This window comes from Geotrypetes seraphini, chromosome 7 (genome assembly GCF_902459505.1).
Source record: "Geotrypetes seraphini chromosome 7, aGeoSer1.1, whole genome shotgun sequence".
NCBI classification, from domain to species: domain Eukaryota; kingdom Metazoa; phylum Chordata; class Amphibia; order Gymnophiona; family Dermophiidae; genus Geotrypetes; species Geotrypetes seraphini.
In genome coordinates this window covers 35,416,725-35,432,074 of record NC_047090.1, presented here as the reverse complement: position 1 = coordinate 35,432,074, position 15,350 = coordinate 35,416,725, and the positions used below count along the sequence as shown (strand labels likewise).

The 15,350-nt window shown below is 46.4% G+C and overlaps 1 long non-coding RNA gene across 1 annotated transcript in view; it reads right to left on the bottom strand.

Moving 5' to 3' along the window:
- LOC117363410 overlaps positions 1-13,459 on the bottom strand; it is a 30,892-nt gene extending 17,433 nt beyond the window's left edge. The window contains exon 1 of the long non-coding RNA XR_004540050.1: positions 13,399-13,459. This is a non-coding gene — a long non-coding RNA (uncharacterized LOC117363410). The remainder of the gene's footprint in view (positions 1-13,398) is intronic.
- Positions 13,460-15,350: the final 1,891 nt, after the last annotated feature.

The following is a 15,350-nucleotide window of genomic DNA, read 5'->3' as shown; positions in this document are numbered from 1 at the left end:
GAACTTGGGAGTTTCAGCTCATTTGGTGCATTAGAAATGGTTCTTTGTGTCATCTAGGCTTTTTTCCTCCACCTATGTTTTTCCTTCACTTGTTCTATGCAATTATTTGTGCATATATGCTAGGTATATTGGAGAGTAGCTCATTGTTTTGTACAAGATAAATTTTTAGAATGTCCATGCCCAGCCAATGCCCCTCCCATGGCCACACCTCCAATTTGGTTCCACCACTCACTAGAATTTATGCACATTTCTTTTTATAATATGCCTAAAAAGATGCATACATAAATTTTAATTAGCAACAATAATTACTTCTTAGTTAATTTATTTAGTCAATTTTCTATACTGTTCTCACAGAGGAGCTCAGAACAGTTTATATGAACATATTCAAGTACTTAAGCATTTTTTTTTCTGTCTGTCCTGGTGGACTCACAATCTAACTAATGTACCTGGGGCAATGGGGGGATTAAGTGACTTGTCCAAGGTCACAAGGAGCAGTGTGGGTATGAACCCACAACCTCAGGGTGCTGAGGCTGTAGCTTTAACCACTGCACCACTGTAGAATGTAGCAAAAGAGAGCCAGGTAAAGGGAAATCAAGCCATTGTGATATCACTGATGAGGTTGGCTCAGTGGCGTACCTAGCATATGTGACACCCGGGGCCCATCATTTTTTGACCCCCCCCCATCTATATGAAAAATATGATTTTTAGTAACAATCTACATATCGCACAACAAGAGTGTCCCTAGGAAAAGGCAGCATCTTAAACACTGCAGTGAGCACTAGAACACCAACACATACATTGTAAAACTAAACAAACCAGATCCTGCACAGTGAATTGATCCTGTACAGTCGATGCTATCAGAAAGCCATGTCCCTTTCATACACACAGACAGATACACCTTTGCCCAATATGGAATAATCACAAACTAAAAATAGAAATATGTAGACAAAAGTTAAACTGAACTGCCAAGAAACCAGACTCTGCATACAATGCAACACCACAACACCACAAAAACAGTAATACATGTCCTCTAATACTGTGCAAAATATAAAGACAGTAGATGTAAATTTGAAAAACTGATACATAACAATCACCACTTTACAAATTAACAAATAAAAATAAAACAAATAATGAGAAATATGAAAATACCATTTTATTGGACCAATCCCCGTAAGCTCGGTCCCCATCCCCGCAAACCACCTGATTCCATCCACACAAGCCTTGAATTGTTTTATATTGAACTTATTATATTAAAGTATAAAAAGAAACAATATTATGTACAATTGTCAATTTATAAATCAGCGTCTTCTCCCCACTCTCTCTTCCCCATTTCCCTTCAGCGTCCTCAGCCTACTCTCTCTCCACTTTCCTTCAGCGCACGCACATAAAAACAAGCAAGTAATTTTATATCATTTTAATTCTATTCATTCATAGAAATTAAAGTCTAAATAATGCCAGTCACATAACAAAACATGATTTTACAAAAATAATTCCCTGCAGTCAAGTCTGCAAGGATTACTAGATGTCTTTCAGCAGCTCCCCTCTCTCCCTCCCCGTTACCTTCGTGGCCAAGTCAAAATGATCTACCAACAATAAAATTTTAAAAACACAAAGCACACTGTACGCAGAGAAAATGTTAATTATCATTTATATTCTGCAGATTTTCAAAGAGGTCAAGGCAGATGACTTTATGCAATGTCACCTCAGTAACAACTATACAAAAATAGACAAATATGCCCTCTCCCTTTTTACTAAACTGCGATAGCGGTTTTTAGCGCAGGGAGCTGCTCTGAATGCGCCACGCTGCTCTCAACGCTCATAGGCTCCCTGCGCTAAAAACCGCTATTGCAGTTTAGTAAAAGGGAGCCATAGTGCAAAATATAGACAGCATATATAAATTCTCAAAACGGACACATTTTGATCACTAAATTGAAAATAAAATCATTTTTCCTACCTTTGTTTGGTAATTTCATTAGTCTCTGGTTGCACTTTATTTTTCTGACTGTGCATCCAATATTTCTTCCCTTCTTTCAGCCTCCTGTATGCTTCCTCTCCTCCAGACTTCATTCCCTCCCCCAACTTTTTCTTTGTTTCATCCTATCCCCTTCTTTCTTTCTCTCTCCATGCCCCCTTTCTTTCTGTATGTCTGTCTTTCTCTCTCTTTCCCCTTGCCCCATTTTTTTCTTTCTTTCACCCTGCCCCCTTTCTTTCTTTCTGGATCCCTGGCTCCCCCCCCCCTTTCTTTCTTTCTCCCTTCCCTCCCCCATGCCACCGCCGTTACCACCTCCATGCTGCCACCACCGCCGGGGAAAGGCTGCCTCTGGCCATCGGAAACAAGCCGGCGCCGAATTCGCCCTCCTTCTTTTCCCGCGGGCCGACCAACTCTGGCTGTCCGACGTCAATTCTAACGTCAAAGAGGACTTTCTGGGCCAGCCAGGCAGCGATTGGCTGGCCCAGAACGTCCTCTCCGACGTCAAAATTGACGTCGGACAGCTAGAGTTGCTCGGCTCGGGGAAGAGAAGCAGTAGGGAGGGAGAATTCGGTGCCAGCTTCTTTCTGCTGACAGCAATGGCAGCCTTTCCCCGGCGGCGGACTATTGCCCTGTAAGTGGCCAGCTGAACGCCCCCTCGGGGCTTGCACCCGGGGCGGACCGCCCCCCTCCCCCACCTCCCCCTTGGTACGCCACTGGGTTGGCTCTTAAGCATTGGTGGAATGAGGCATTATGATGTCACAATACCAGCTCTGGTTATCAGAGGCTGAAACTTGTCACACTATTTATTTATTCAACTTGCTATACTGTTCTCCCAGGGGGAGCTCAGAATGGTTTAATGTACCTGGGGCAATAGGGGGATTAAGTTACTTACCCAAGGTCACAAGAAGCAGTGTGAGTTTGAACCCACAACCTCAGGGTGCTGAGGCTGTAGCTTTAACCACTGTGCCACACTCTCCCCTGGCTCTGCATGCAAATTTGGGTGCATTTCCAAATTTGTACGCACAACTCAAAGCATTATATATTGACTCCAGGGGTTAGTGGCTAATGCTGTCTTCATGGGAAGTACCTTATACAAATGACTTGTTCTCTTTTTTTGAGCAGAAGCCTTCATCATGCTGCGTGTTTTGTTTTCATACCAATGTTCTGTTACAGTATCATTCCCTCCTCCCTTTTGGAAACGTTGTTCCCTTTATCTCTTAGCCAAAGGCTCCCTCACCCTTGTATCTATAGCAACATCCTTGTTGGCATTCAGAAACTTAAAACACCGTGTAACTCTGCAGGAAGAAAAACGTTCTCTGTATTGTTCCAGCAGTACTTGACAACAGACCAGAACATTAATATTCTGGCATCAAATCTTGGTTTGATCTTCCCCTCTCAAGTTACAACCGATTAGGAAAATGATGACTTTGAGCAAGCGTGTTGAGAAAGTTTCAGGTTGTATTTAAAAAGATTTATTTCTTCTAGCTTAGCCAAGAAGTGACCGCCATCAGCTTATATTTGATCTTAACCCTCAAAAAAACCCCTGAAAAATCATGATAATTTTTACAACTTTTTAATATTCTTTTTATTTTTCATGATGCTGAGACATGCACTACAAATTAGAACTTCCAGGGAGACCGTCCAAGAATTTTTAATATCACAGTCTGCTGTAATTTCTTTTTTTTTGCATCAGACATCTGGAACTCATGCCAACTTCACCCACAGCAACAGGCTGACACAAACATGAGCCCCCCCCCCCCCAAGAAAAAAACAAACAAAAAAATCCCCACCATAAATTTGGGGAAGAGAACGAGATTTTTATATACCACTTGGGGGAACTCAAACATTTTCTTTATCTGTCCCAGTGGGCAGCAGAGGATTAAATGACTCAGGGTCACAAGGAGCAGCATGGGATTTGAACCCAGAACCTCAGGGTGCTGAGGCTGCAGCTCCAACCATTACGCCAAACTCTCCCTCTAGCTGCAGATTTTATTATAGAAATATGCAAATTAGATACCTCAGGTGTATCCATCCTGAGGTAATTAGCTTGTATGGATAATTGTAAGCTTAGTAATCTATTTAGATTCGTATAATGTTATTCTAATCATTTTATTTCTATCTCTTATTCAATTGTATTTTTAATCTTTTCTAAACCACATAGAACTTGACGGTACTGCGGTATATAAGTTGTTATTATTATTATCACCAACCTGTCTTGGGATCAGCTGGTGATATACACTGATACTGGGCAATTTGCTTTTATAAAACAATAAAGAGTGGGGGGGAGGTGGTGGAGTCATCAAAGTAATACTGTATATTGCTTTACTACACCTTGATTTCCCCAGGTTGCCAAATCCTGGGTTAGGAGAATAATGTTGTTTGTGAGCCATCTTGTAAGCGGTATTATTACAGTGGGGACCAGGAATATCAGGCCGCAAAACTATGGCCCAGTGCTCCCAGGACGGTTGAGCAGAGTCCCTCCTGGTTTTCTGGGTCCCCCCTCTTGGGACAAGCCCCACCCATATCCCACAAGGCCAAGACACCATTCCCCTCTCCCCCCCCCCCCCAACTGCAACGGTAGCCATCGCTCCCTCAAAGGGATACCTTAACAGAATCTTTGGGCAAGTGTGATGCCCATTCACCTCTTCCCAGTCCTGTGCCAATTGGATGTACATTCCTGGACAGATGCCTTCTGGGTAAAATCACGCCTAAGCCCACCTTGGGTGGGCTTAAGCATACCTGTGTGTCTCTGTATATACACCACAGATGCCTTCCTCGCAGACATCCTTCCTTGGCAGCATTTGATCTGAAAGCATGAATCCCGATTGGCTGCCGGCAGCAGTAGGACGCCTACCGCTGCCTAAAATCAGTATGCACGGTTCGAGAATCAACCCCTTAGTGCACAAATTAAACCATTTAGATGGCTATAGGGTACCTTACCTCTACCTAAATTACGGCAATGTTCGTAGAATCTGCCCCAAAAGAACCACACTTCTCCCTCCGTATTTTCCGGTTCAGAACTCGCGACTTCGGTTATTTGCGTTTTTTACCTTGCTGGCTCCACCCCCTAAATCGCGTCATCCTGGAGTGCCATGAAAAAGTTTGGCGCTTTTTTCAGCATTTGCTTCAACGTGGTCCGGCAAACGCTAGCATGTGGAGGGAAAATTTCAGCGCATGCTTCAGCATGGTTGAGCAAACTAAAGGAGGTGGGAAAGCTTGTGCGCCTAATTAATCCTGCTGCTGTTCCTGGAGAGTGCAGAGATAAAAGTTCAGCAAAGCAGAGATGCTAACCTATATCTGATACAGTATTGGCTCTCCTTCAGGAACAGGTAATGTTTTTAAAAAAAAACAGTTACAAATATCCTCTATAATAAAACCCTAAGTGCGCATGTGCACTTAGGCCCTGATTCTGTATAGGACGCCCAGGAGAGGTGTCCTATACAGAATCGTTCCTACACTAAACCCCGATTCTGTAACCGGCGTCCATGGTACAAGGGATCTCCCTGCTGCAATAAGTATAGTGGCCGCAGTCGCCTGTCCCATCGCCGACAGGAGGATGCCCAGTCCTCCTGCCGGAACCCCCCTGGAACCCCCCTCCCCCCAAACTGGTAATCGCGAGCAGGAGGATGCCCAATCCTCCTGCCGAAAAGCCTGACGACCCCCCCCCCCCCAAAAAAAAACTAACCTCCCTCCCCCCAACTAACCTTTACATGTTGGTCGGCTGGACGGGTCTTGCTGCCGTCCAGCCGACGGGCCCACCTCGTGGAAATGAGATGGGCCCGCCCCTTCCCGGCCCATCCCCGCTAAATCTACGGCCTGATTGGCCCAGGCTCTAGAAGCCTGGACCAATCAGGCCTTAGGCATAGCGGGTCCGCCCATCACCACTAATCCTAAGACCTGATTGGCCCAGGCTAGGCACCTGGGCCAATCAGGTCTTAGGATTAGTGGGGATGGGCGGACCCGCTATGCCTAAGGCCTGATTGGTCCAGGCTTCTAGAGCCTGGGCCAATCAGGTCGTAGATTTAGCGGGGATGGGCCGGGAAGGGGCGGGCCCGTCTCATTTCCACGAGGCGGGCCCATCGGCTGGACGGCAGCAAGACCCATCCAGCCGACCAACATGTAAAGGTTAGTTGGGGGGAGGGAGGTTAGTTTTGGGGGTGGGGGGGTCATAGGGCTTTTCAGCAGGAGGATTGGGCATCCTCCTGTCCGCGATTACAAGTTTTGGGGGAGGGAGGTTCCAGGGGGTTCCGGCAGGAGGACTGGGCATCCTCCTGCTCGCGATTACCAGTTTGGGGGGAGGGGGGTTCCAGGGGGGGTTCCGGCAGGAGGACTGGGCATCCTCCTGTCGGCGATGGGACAGGCGACCGCGACCACGGCCGCTATACTTATTGCAGCAGGGAGATCCCTTGCTGCCATAAGTATAGCGGCCGCGTCTACTTACAATGTAGACCAGCATTTTGCTGGCCTACATTTTAAGCTTCTTTTCCTCTCCTAGGGAGACGCTTAGGGCCGCCTAGGTTTGCCTAAGGCCCTTAGGCGAGCTTAGGCGTCTTGCGGGTCTCTCTAGGCTCCCGGAGGCGCCTTCAATATAGGCGCACTGCCTGGGGAGCATTTTTTAAAAAAAACGTGCATCCCGATTGGCTGATTAGACAGCTGTAGGACGCCTACAGCTGCCTAAAATCGGGACGCACTTTGGAGAATCAGGCCCTTAGGGGTTTGTGATCGCTGTGCCATGCTGTGTCCCTCCGTGCTGAATTCCATTTTCAAACATGGAGGCAGGGAACATGCCAGCGACTCCCCCCTCCCGTCCTCCCTCATTATAAGGCCCCAAAATTTGCCGCTGCTGCTCTTCTTCAAAGCAGCCTGCTGAGGATTGCCGACCAGCTGTAGCGAACCTCGCAGGCTGCTCTCCACCTCAGAAGCACGTTCCCTCTGATGTGATCCCAAGGGGTGGGATCGCGTTAGAGGGGACGTGCTACCGAGGTGGAGTGCGGCCTGCGAGGTTCACTACAGCCGGCCAGCGATCCTCAGCAGGCTGCTTTGAAAAGGGGCAGCAGCGGTTCGTGCCAGTGGGCCAGAAGAGACCAGGAAGCTGGGTTTGGGAGCAATACAGGCAGGCAGGGGGCCAGGGCAAGAGGGTAAGGGGGCTGCTTTGGGGGGAGGGGTGTGCTGGGGAGCAGACAGCAATCATGCTTTACTCTGGGAGGGGGGAATAGAAGGGGGCCACGGAGCAGGCAGGCATGACACAACAGGGGACCAGGGGGAGAGAAAGGGGAATGACAGACAGACAGGGAGCCAGAGAGACAGACAGACAACGTCTAAGGAGAGAGAGACAAAGAAAAAAACAAACAGCCAGATAGACAGCATCCAAGGAGAGAGAGAGAAAGAAAAAAAGACAGACACACACATCTATTCTAGCACCCGTTAATGTAACGGGCTTAAAGACTAGTCAACAATAAGTTTTATTTGTGGTTTCACGGCATTCATAAGAACATAAGAACATAAGAGTTGCCTCCACTGAGGCAGACCATAGGTCCATCTTGCCCAGCGGTCCGCACCTGCGGCGGCCCATCAGGCATATTGCCTGAAACAGTGGTCTCTGACTAATTTTATAACTTGACTCTACCTCTATTCTTATCTGTACCCTTCTATCCCTTTGTCCTCCAGGTACTTATCCAAAGCTTCTTTGAAGCCCTGTAGCGTGTTCCTGCTTACTACGATTCACGATAGGTTTAACCACAATACCATGAATATGATAGAAAAAAGTTATTCACGGGTTTTTTTTGTATTCAAGGGCCGGCTTTGCCCCTAACCCCCGCGAATACAGAGGGAGAAGTGTAACTATTTCAAAGCAGGCATGTGTCATACCAACATGCTGTACAGTAAGTATATTTATGAAAATAAATAAGACCGTCTTCTACTAAACCATGGAAGAGCATTGGAGCTGCATCAGAGCATTTAGCAATCTGGATCACGGTAGAAACCTCTATCGCGGTTTAGTAAAAAGTGTATGTGTGTGGATTTAATTAAATATATAAATAAATTGCACTTCATGCTAATATATGAAAATGAGACATTTCCAGGATTTTCTAGCAATAACTGGATGACCTCATCAAGTAGGCCTTACCCAACAACGCTTAAAACAATTTTTTTTTTTCATTTTATTATTCCTTTTCACATTGATTTCATGCCTTGTTAGGTTTCTAATTGTTTCAGTAATTTTATCATTTTTGACTCCTGCTAGTGCTGAATTCTGTAAACTCCCTAACTGTATCCTCTACCAGTAAACCATTTCTGTCATCACCTTTAATGGAACAGATGATAAGCTTTTGGAAACTTGTACCTATTTTTATCGTCATCTCCGGAGGATGTAATTTATGCCAAAACTAATTCCCGTTTTGGTTTTTTTTTTCTTTTACATCATCCAGCAATATGCCTGTCTGTAATCTCTTTCCTCTGTTTGCTCTTTTGGATTTCTGGAGGAAACACAGGTCAGTTTACATGACACCTGAGCACAGCTGCAGTGAAAGCTTTCCATAATTATACCATCATGCAGGAAAGAAAGAGAAGAAACACTATCTTTGACTGCTATAACAAGGGAACAAGGCTTCAATTTCCGATACAGTCAAACCTCGGTTTGTGAGTAGCGCGGTTTGCGAGTGTTTTACAAGACGAGCAAAACACTCTAGCACAGTGTTTTTCAACCTTTTTACACCTATGGACCGGCAGAAATAAAAAAATTATTCTGTGGACCGGCATCGGTCCGTGGACTGGCGGTTGAAGAACACTGGGCTAAGTCGTGGGCCAGACCCCGTCCATCTCTACCCAATCTCCACCCCAGACCCCGCCCCCATAATAGTACTAATTGCACCTTGCATGTCCCGTGCCTCATCTGGAAGCCTTCCCTCTGACGTTGCAATGTCAGAGAGAAGGCTTCCGGTTCAGGCGCAGGATGCCCGTAGGAGCCGCTGCCTGTGACTTTGTGCAGTGAATCAGTTAGGAAGAGAGACCTGGCTCAAAGATAACGCCACATCGATCGCACCGTGGGCCGGCGGTTGAAGAACATTGTTATGGGCCTGATGCACGTGCTGACCCTGTGGACCGGCAGGAAATTTCTGTGGACCGGCACTGGTCCATGGACCAGTGGTTGAAGAACACTGCTCTAACAAATTATAACTCGCAAAACGAGCGTTGTCTCGAGAAACGTGCGTATCCCGTATAAACATGCACAGCATCAATACGCCGCTCTCATCGACGTTGTGCGTGCCTATACGTAACGCGCGCGCATGTGGTCGTTTAGTGGGATGGCACAAGTATAGCTCCCCGCACTTCAAATGAGCACAGTTTATGGGGGGGGGGGGAAGGTTTCTACCGGCATCTCGCACATCTTATGCGCACATGCTATGAACACATCCTAAAAGCGTATCTCACCCTGTGCATTTTACTTGCGCGTTTTGTGTGCACATCATACACGCAGGAAAAGCAGCACTGGGAAGCCACCCAGGCTGCAGCTCTTCTCCTCTTCCTCCTCCTCTGGCGGTTCGGCGTCTTTCACCTTTTTATTTTATATATTGAAGTACACTATTATTAAAATTTTTGGGTTTTGGAATGCATCGTCTGGTTTTCCATTATTTCCTATGGAGAAATTCGCTTTGATATATGAGTGCTTTGGATTATGTGCATGCTTCTGGAATGACTTATGCTCGCAAACCAAGGTACCACTGTATATCGTAACTCATCAAGCATTTACTTACAGGGTAATTACTTAAGCAAAATACTGAATATACTCGAATATAAACCCATCCAAATATAAATTGAAGTAACCGTTCTCCCCCCCCCCCAAGAAAAAGGGGGGGAAAGGTTGACTTGAATATAAAGCAAAAGGGACTGTGGAATCCGTTGTTACTGATACAGGCTTTATTATCACGAGAAGATAATCCACCATCTTTGTAACAAAAAAGTTGCTCCACGACTTTTATCAGTGAAGAGGATCCAAAACGGCGCAGGTGAATATTTTCCTTGAGCGAACTGCGACTTGACTATAAACCAAATGCATGTCAGCCTTGCAAGGTTAGTGTGAAAGTGAGTGTCCGAGTGGTTAGAGCTTGATGCCTCAGCACCCTGGGGTTGTGAGTTCAATCCCAAGTAGCTCCTTGTGACTCTGGGCAAGTCACTTAAGGGCAAATTCTATAAGAAGCGTCTAATTAGGTACTGTTCAGCGCGATTCAAGTACAATTGGGTGCTGTTTAGTGAATTACGCTGAGCGGAACCTATTTTGGAGGCGCCCAAGAAATAGGCCAGCTCTAGGCACAACTAAAAGTTAGGCACCCCTGCGAGTGCTTAAGCTCGCTTAAGAGCAGTGATTCTGTAAGAAGGTGTCTAACATGTATCCACTCCCATGCCTAACATGCATAGTGCCTATGTTTTTGAAGGCCACCTACATTTTTAGAGGCGCCTTGTTACAGAATCGCGCTTTCTTGATAGGCGCCTAGGTTTCAATCAGTGCTGATTAAAAACCTTAATTGAGCTTGTTATTCGATTTAGGCATCTCTTTAGTTGGGCGTCTCCGAAATAGTTGCCTAACTTTAGGCGCTGGTTACAGAATTTGGGCCTTAATCATTCCATTGCACCAGGTACCACAGTTAATTTGTGAGCCTCCAAGGACAAATAAGAAAAATACTTAAGAGTACCTGATTACTATTCAAAGTTATTTGTTGACACTTATTTTTGACCTGGTTTAATAGCTATTATTCTGAAATTGTCAAAGAATTATACTGATAATATCGCCATGGGAGACATCTGATGTTGAAGTTATAGGTATGATGATTTTGAGTTTTTTTGTTTTACTTTATTTGTATTTGATACTTTTATGTGTGTTAATTCTGTAAAGCACTGACTTTTGGCGGTATAAAATTTTTTAAAATAAAATAAATGTATTGTAACTGTTTTGGGTGAATCCCTTCTTGAAAAACCAGTAAATAAACATAGCAAACACCGTGGGAACTCGTGTCAGCCATTTTGAGTCGTGAGATTGCATGGGGCAAGAGCATAGGAAGATTGCTTGTGCCCTGGCTCACCACCAGACCACCGGGGCTTAACATAGGCCCGGGGAGAGGCCTGTGATGGGTTTGAGAGAGAGGAAGACTTGGCTATAATCTAAGATCCACATTTTTGAGTCACATTTTTTGGCCCCCAAAGCTAGGTTTATATTCGAGTATATACAGTATATTTAAAGAAAAAATTTGAAATCTGTATTTTTAAAGGGATTTTGCCATAGGAATATAATGTGGAAAATCCTTGAAGACTGAAGACTCTACTTATGGAGGTTAATCTTTGGTGTTTACCCTGTAGGATAAAGGCTGTCTAGACTGGGACACATTCTTTTTGGTTTCGTAATTTTCTCCTTCCTTTTTTGTTTTGTTTTGTTTTAGTTCATCAGAGAACAAGACAAGAGACCTGTGCCAGGTACAGAATTAGCATTTATCTACTTAGATCAATTCACACCTATTTTTCAGGAGTAGATCAAGGAGAATTACATTCAAGTATGCCGTGCGTTTCTCTGTCCCTCCGAGGCTTAAAATTTAATCTTGTACTGGAGGAAATAGAGGGTTGAGTGCCTTCCCAAGATGACAGGGAGCAGCGGAGGGATTTGAATCTGGCTTTGCAGGTTGTTAGCCTGGGTGTACTAACCACTAGACAGCTCGTCCATTCCCCTTTGGTTATAACGGCCCTAAAACGTTTAGGAGCTGATTCTGTAAGCTGCGCCTGCCGTCGCTGGTGCCTACAAAACGGGTGCCTGCTGCACGTCAATCACCAGCAGGTGCCGCTTCCCAGCGATGCGATAAGGGGCTGTGGGGGGAGGATAGTCCGCCCCGGGCGCAGTCTTCCTAAGGGCGTGGCACCCCTCCTCTCCTTGCCACTGGCGCGCCCCTTGCCTTCTCCCATACCATTTTACTTCCCCGGCGTGAGGTTGCTGCCCAGAGCGGCATCGGCGCTCTTTCTGATGTCACTTCCGGGACCTGCGCCTAGGAAGTGACATCGAAGGGTGAGTCAACACCAATGTCGGCATGTTGCTCATGCCGGAGAAGGTCTGGGGAAAGGGAAGAGGGTGCCCATACGGCAGGGGAGGTGGGGGAAGAGGGCGGGGGAGGGGTGCGCCACTGCCGCTTCACGAATCATGGTTTGACGGGATCCTAGGCGCTGTAAACATAGGGCATGGTTTCACAAGCCTACATTTCGGGCACCTAGGGTCCTGTCAGAATCGCAGCCAGAGGAGCATAGTGATGCCGAAGTCTGATGTCGCCCCTTAACCACACCCACTTCCAGGCTCCGGCGTCATCAAGCGTCGCTATCTGCCAGGGTCCTAGGCACCAGTACCAGAGGCCATGTAGTGGCACCTTTTGGGGGGTAATTACTTTATATTTGGTTTTAAATGACACATCGTTTGGCACCAATTAAAACAATTAATTTAGGAGGCGGTGTGTTCTCATATATTATGAATTACCCCGCCCCTTAAACCCACTTTTCCTAATCCCAGCCCCAGTCTCACATTCCCCAGATAGTGGCTTTGAATTTCAACGCACAACCAAATGCCTCAAAACCCCTCTCTGGGAACGCTTCCAGGATTGCCTCAGCCCTAATGTGCAAAGTAACTGCCCCAGGCCATCCCGATTTGTGTCCAGGCTCATATGGGGAAGCACATGATGATTTGAAATACGGAAAGCAAAGAAGTATTTCCGAGAGTCCTGGGAGTGTATGGTGCAGCGATTAGTACCCTGAGGTTGTGGGTTCAAATCTTACACTGTTCCTTGTGACCCTGGGCAAGTTACTTAATCCCCATTTCCCCAGGCACTATGTAAGCCTACCAGGACAGATAGGGAAAAATGCTTCAGTACCTGAATGTAAACCACTTAGACCAGGGGTGTCCAACCTGTGGCCCGAGGGCCGCATGCGGCCCCGTGAAGTATTTTGTGCGGTCCCGGTCGAGGGCAATGCAGTGTTTTCTCTGCTGCCCCCGGGTGTTTACCATCTTGCCGGCTCCCTTCTCTGTCTTGCTGCAGCGTTTGCACGTTTGTGCGGCCCCAGAAACATTTTTTCGGCCAATGCGGCCCAGGGAAGCCAAAAGGTTGGACACCCCTGACTTAGATTATAACTGTATATCAATGCTAATAAATAAATCGATGTTTACATCTCAGTTTAGGCTTGAAATAGGTCATCAGGGTATGTGACATCCGGGGCCCATTGTTTTTTGACACCCCCTGCCATCATTTTTGACAGCCCCTAATGCAAAAAAATATTTTTAGTAATGTTCCCCCCAGCCATGAGGGGGTGTTCCCGGCCTAGGAGTCATGGTCCGGGAACTTCCCTTCTCACGGCCCGGTGCCAAGGTGCTGGATAGTCCCCGTGGCCCAGCATGTTCCCTTTACCTTCCGTGAAACTGAAAAAACTGCCGGCCTCGGCTACGTCGCCCGCGGCTCCCCTTCCTGCTTTTCGTGTCTGCCTCTGCAATCCACCCGGGTGGAAACAGGAAGTTGCGTCATTGGCAGACGCGGAAAGCAGGAAGGGGAGCCGCGGACAACGTAGCTGAATCGCTGCCGAGGCCGGCAGTATTTTTAGCTTCACGGAAGGTAAAGGGAGAGAAGGCTGGGAACATGCTGGGCCACGGGGACTATCCAGAGCCTTGGTACCGGGCTATGAGAAGGGAAGTTCCCAGACCATGACTCCCAAGCCGGGAACACCCCCCCTCATGGCTGGCCCCGGGGCGGGCCATCCCCCCTTGGTATGCCACTGATCAGATGAACTTAGCCAAAGAAGAAAATCTCCCCCCCCAAACAAGGGCCGCACACTGTTTATAGACTTAGCCCTTTATGTTGTATGAATAAATTATTTTTGTTAGAAAGCTTATAACGGGCAATAAAACATGGAACATGTACAAATAATTGTGGCACACATACACAGAGCACTAAATTGACTTAAAAGATTACAAAATCTTATAGTACAGTAATACTGGAAGACTGAATTCAATGTTAATTTTTAATGCACATTACCACATTAGAAAACTTGTTTTTAAACAGATTTAGATGCTTATTAGTTTGAAGGTTAAAAAAAAAAATGTCACCTATTTAAATCCAGACAGACACATTGATCACAGACATTAAACTTGGAGAAAGCCACTTATCTGTCTCATTCCTTCAAGTGGTCATGAACAGTTCCCTGAAGAAACAAACTCCTGGTTTACACACGTCAATTAGAATCCTGCGCACAAACCCTATGTCCACCTGCAAAATTGGTTATTGTGTATCATTTCTTTAACCATAATCTACACGGGAATTGTTTTCATCTTTCTCGCAGCATGATCTCGCCGCGTTTCATAAAAAGCATTTGAAAGCCAAGTGTTTGGGGTGGTAGAGTATTACCATTTGGCTCGGCCAATTAAATGTGATGGAAAACAAGTTAATTAAACAGAGCCGTCCAGATAAGAAAGATACAGTATTTATAAGGTGATGAAGGCAGTCTATTAGCAATCAGCCATTACGAAGCCTTCCACAGACTCCAAAAGGGGGGTCATTATCTTAAAAAAAAAAAAAATGAGGCACTTAATTCATCTACTTATCTGCTGATTTCACATATTTAGATATATAACATTTGTGCAATGTCTATACTTTCAGAGTTTGAGTTTCAGAGACGAGAAATGCTAAGCAGATTGGGGTCCTTATACTAAGGCGCGCTAAACGCTAACTATAATGGACTTGTTAGCATTGGAGTGTGTGGCGCAGTGGTTGAAGCTACAGCCTCAGCACCCTGGGGTTGTGGGTTCAAACCCCGCGCTGCTCCTTGTGACCCTGGGCAAGTCACTTAATCCCCCATAGCCCCAGGTACGTTAGATAGTTTGTGAGCCCACCGGGACAGACAGGGAAAATGCTTGAGTATCTGACTGTAAAACCGCTTAGATAACCTTGATAGGCAGTATATAAAATCCTAATAAACTTTGAAACTTTGAAACATTTAGCGCACACTGAAATAGCTAGCGCGCCTTAGTATAAGGACCCCATTGTGATTACAACAGGAGGGGGGTCTACTGATAGTTTTAAGCAGTGCCTTGCAAACTTTGTCGAGCCGCAGCACACTAAACGTAGTGGCCGCGGCTCGAGGCAGCCGTCAGTGCACGTACGTTGACGCAATGACATCATGTGCATGTGCGATGTCATCCCATTGACGTCCATGCATGTGCAAAGGCCCTCCAGCGGGGTCCCGAGCTGCCAAGTGGTGGGAAGGCGCTGGAAGGGAAGAGGCGTGGAAAGGAGAGGCGCCGGCGCCAGCTGATTGCCCACAGGATGCGCCTCTCGCCGTGAGAGGCATGTCTCGCAGGCAGCCGGCT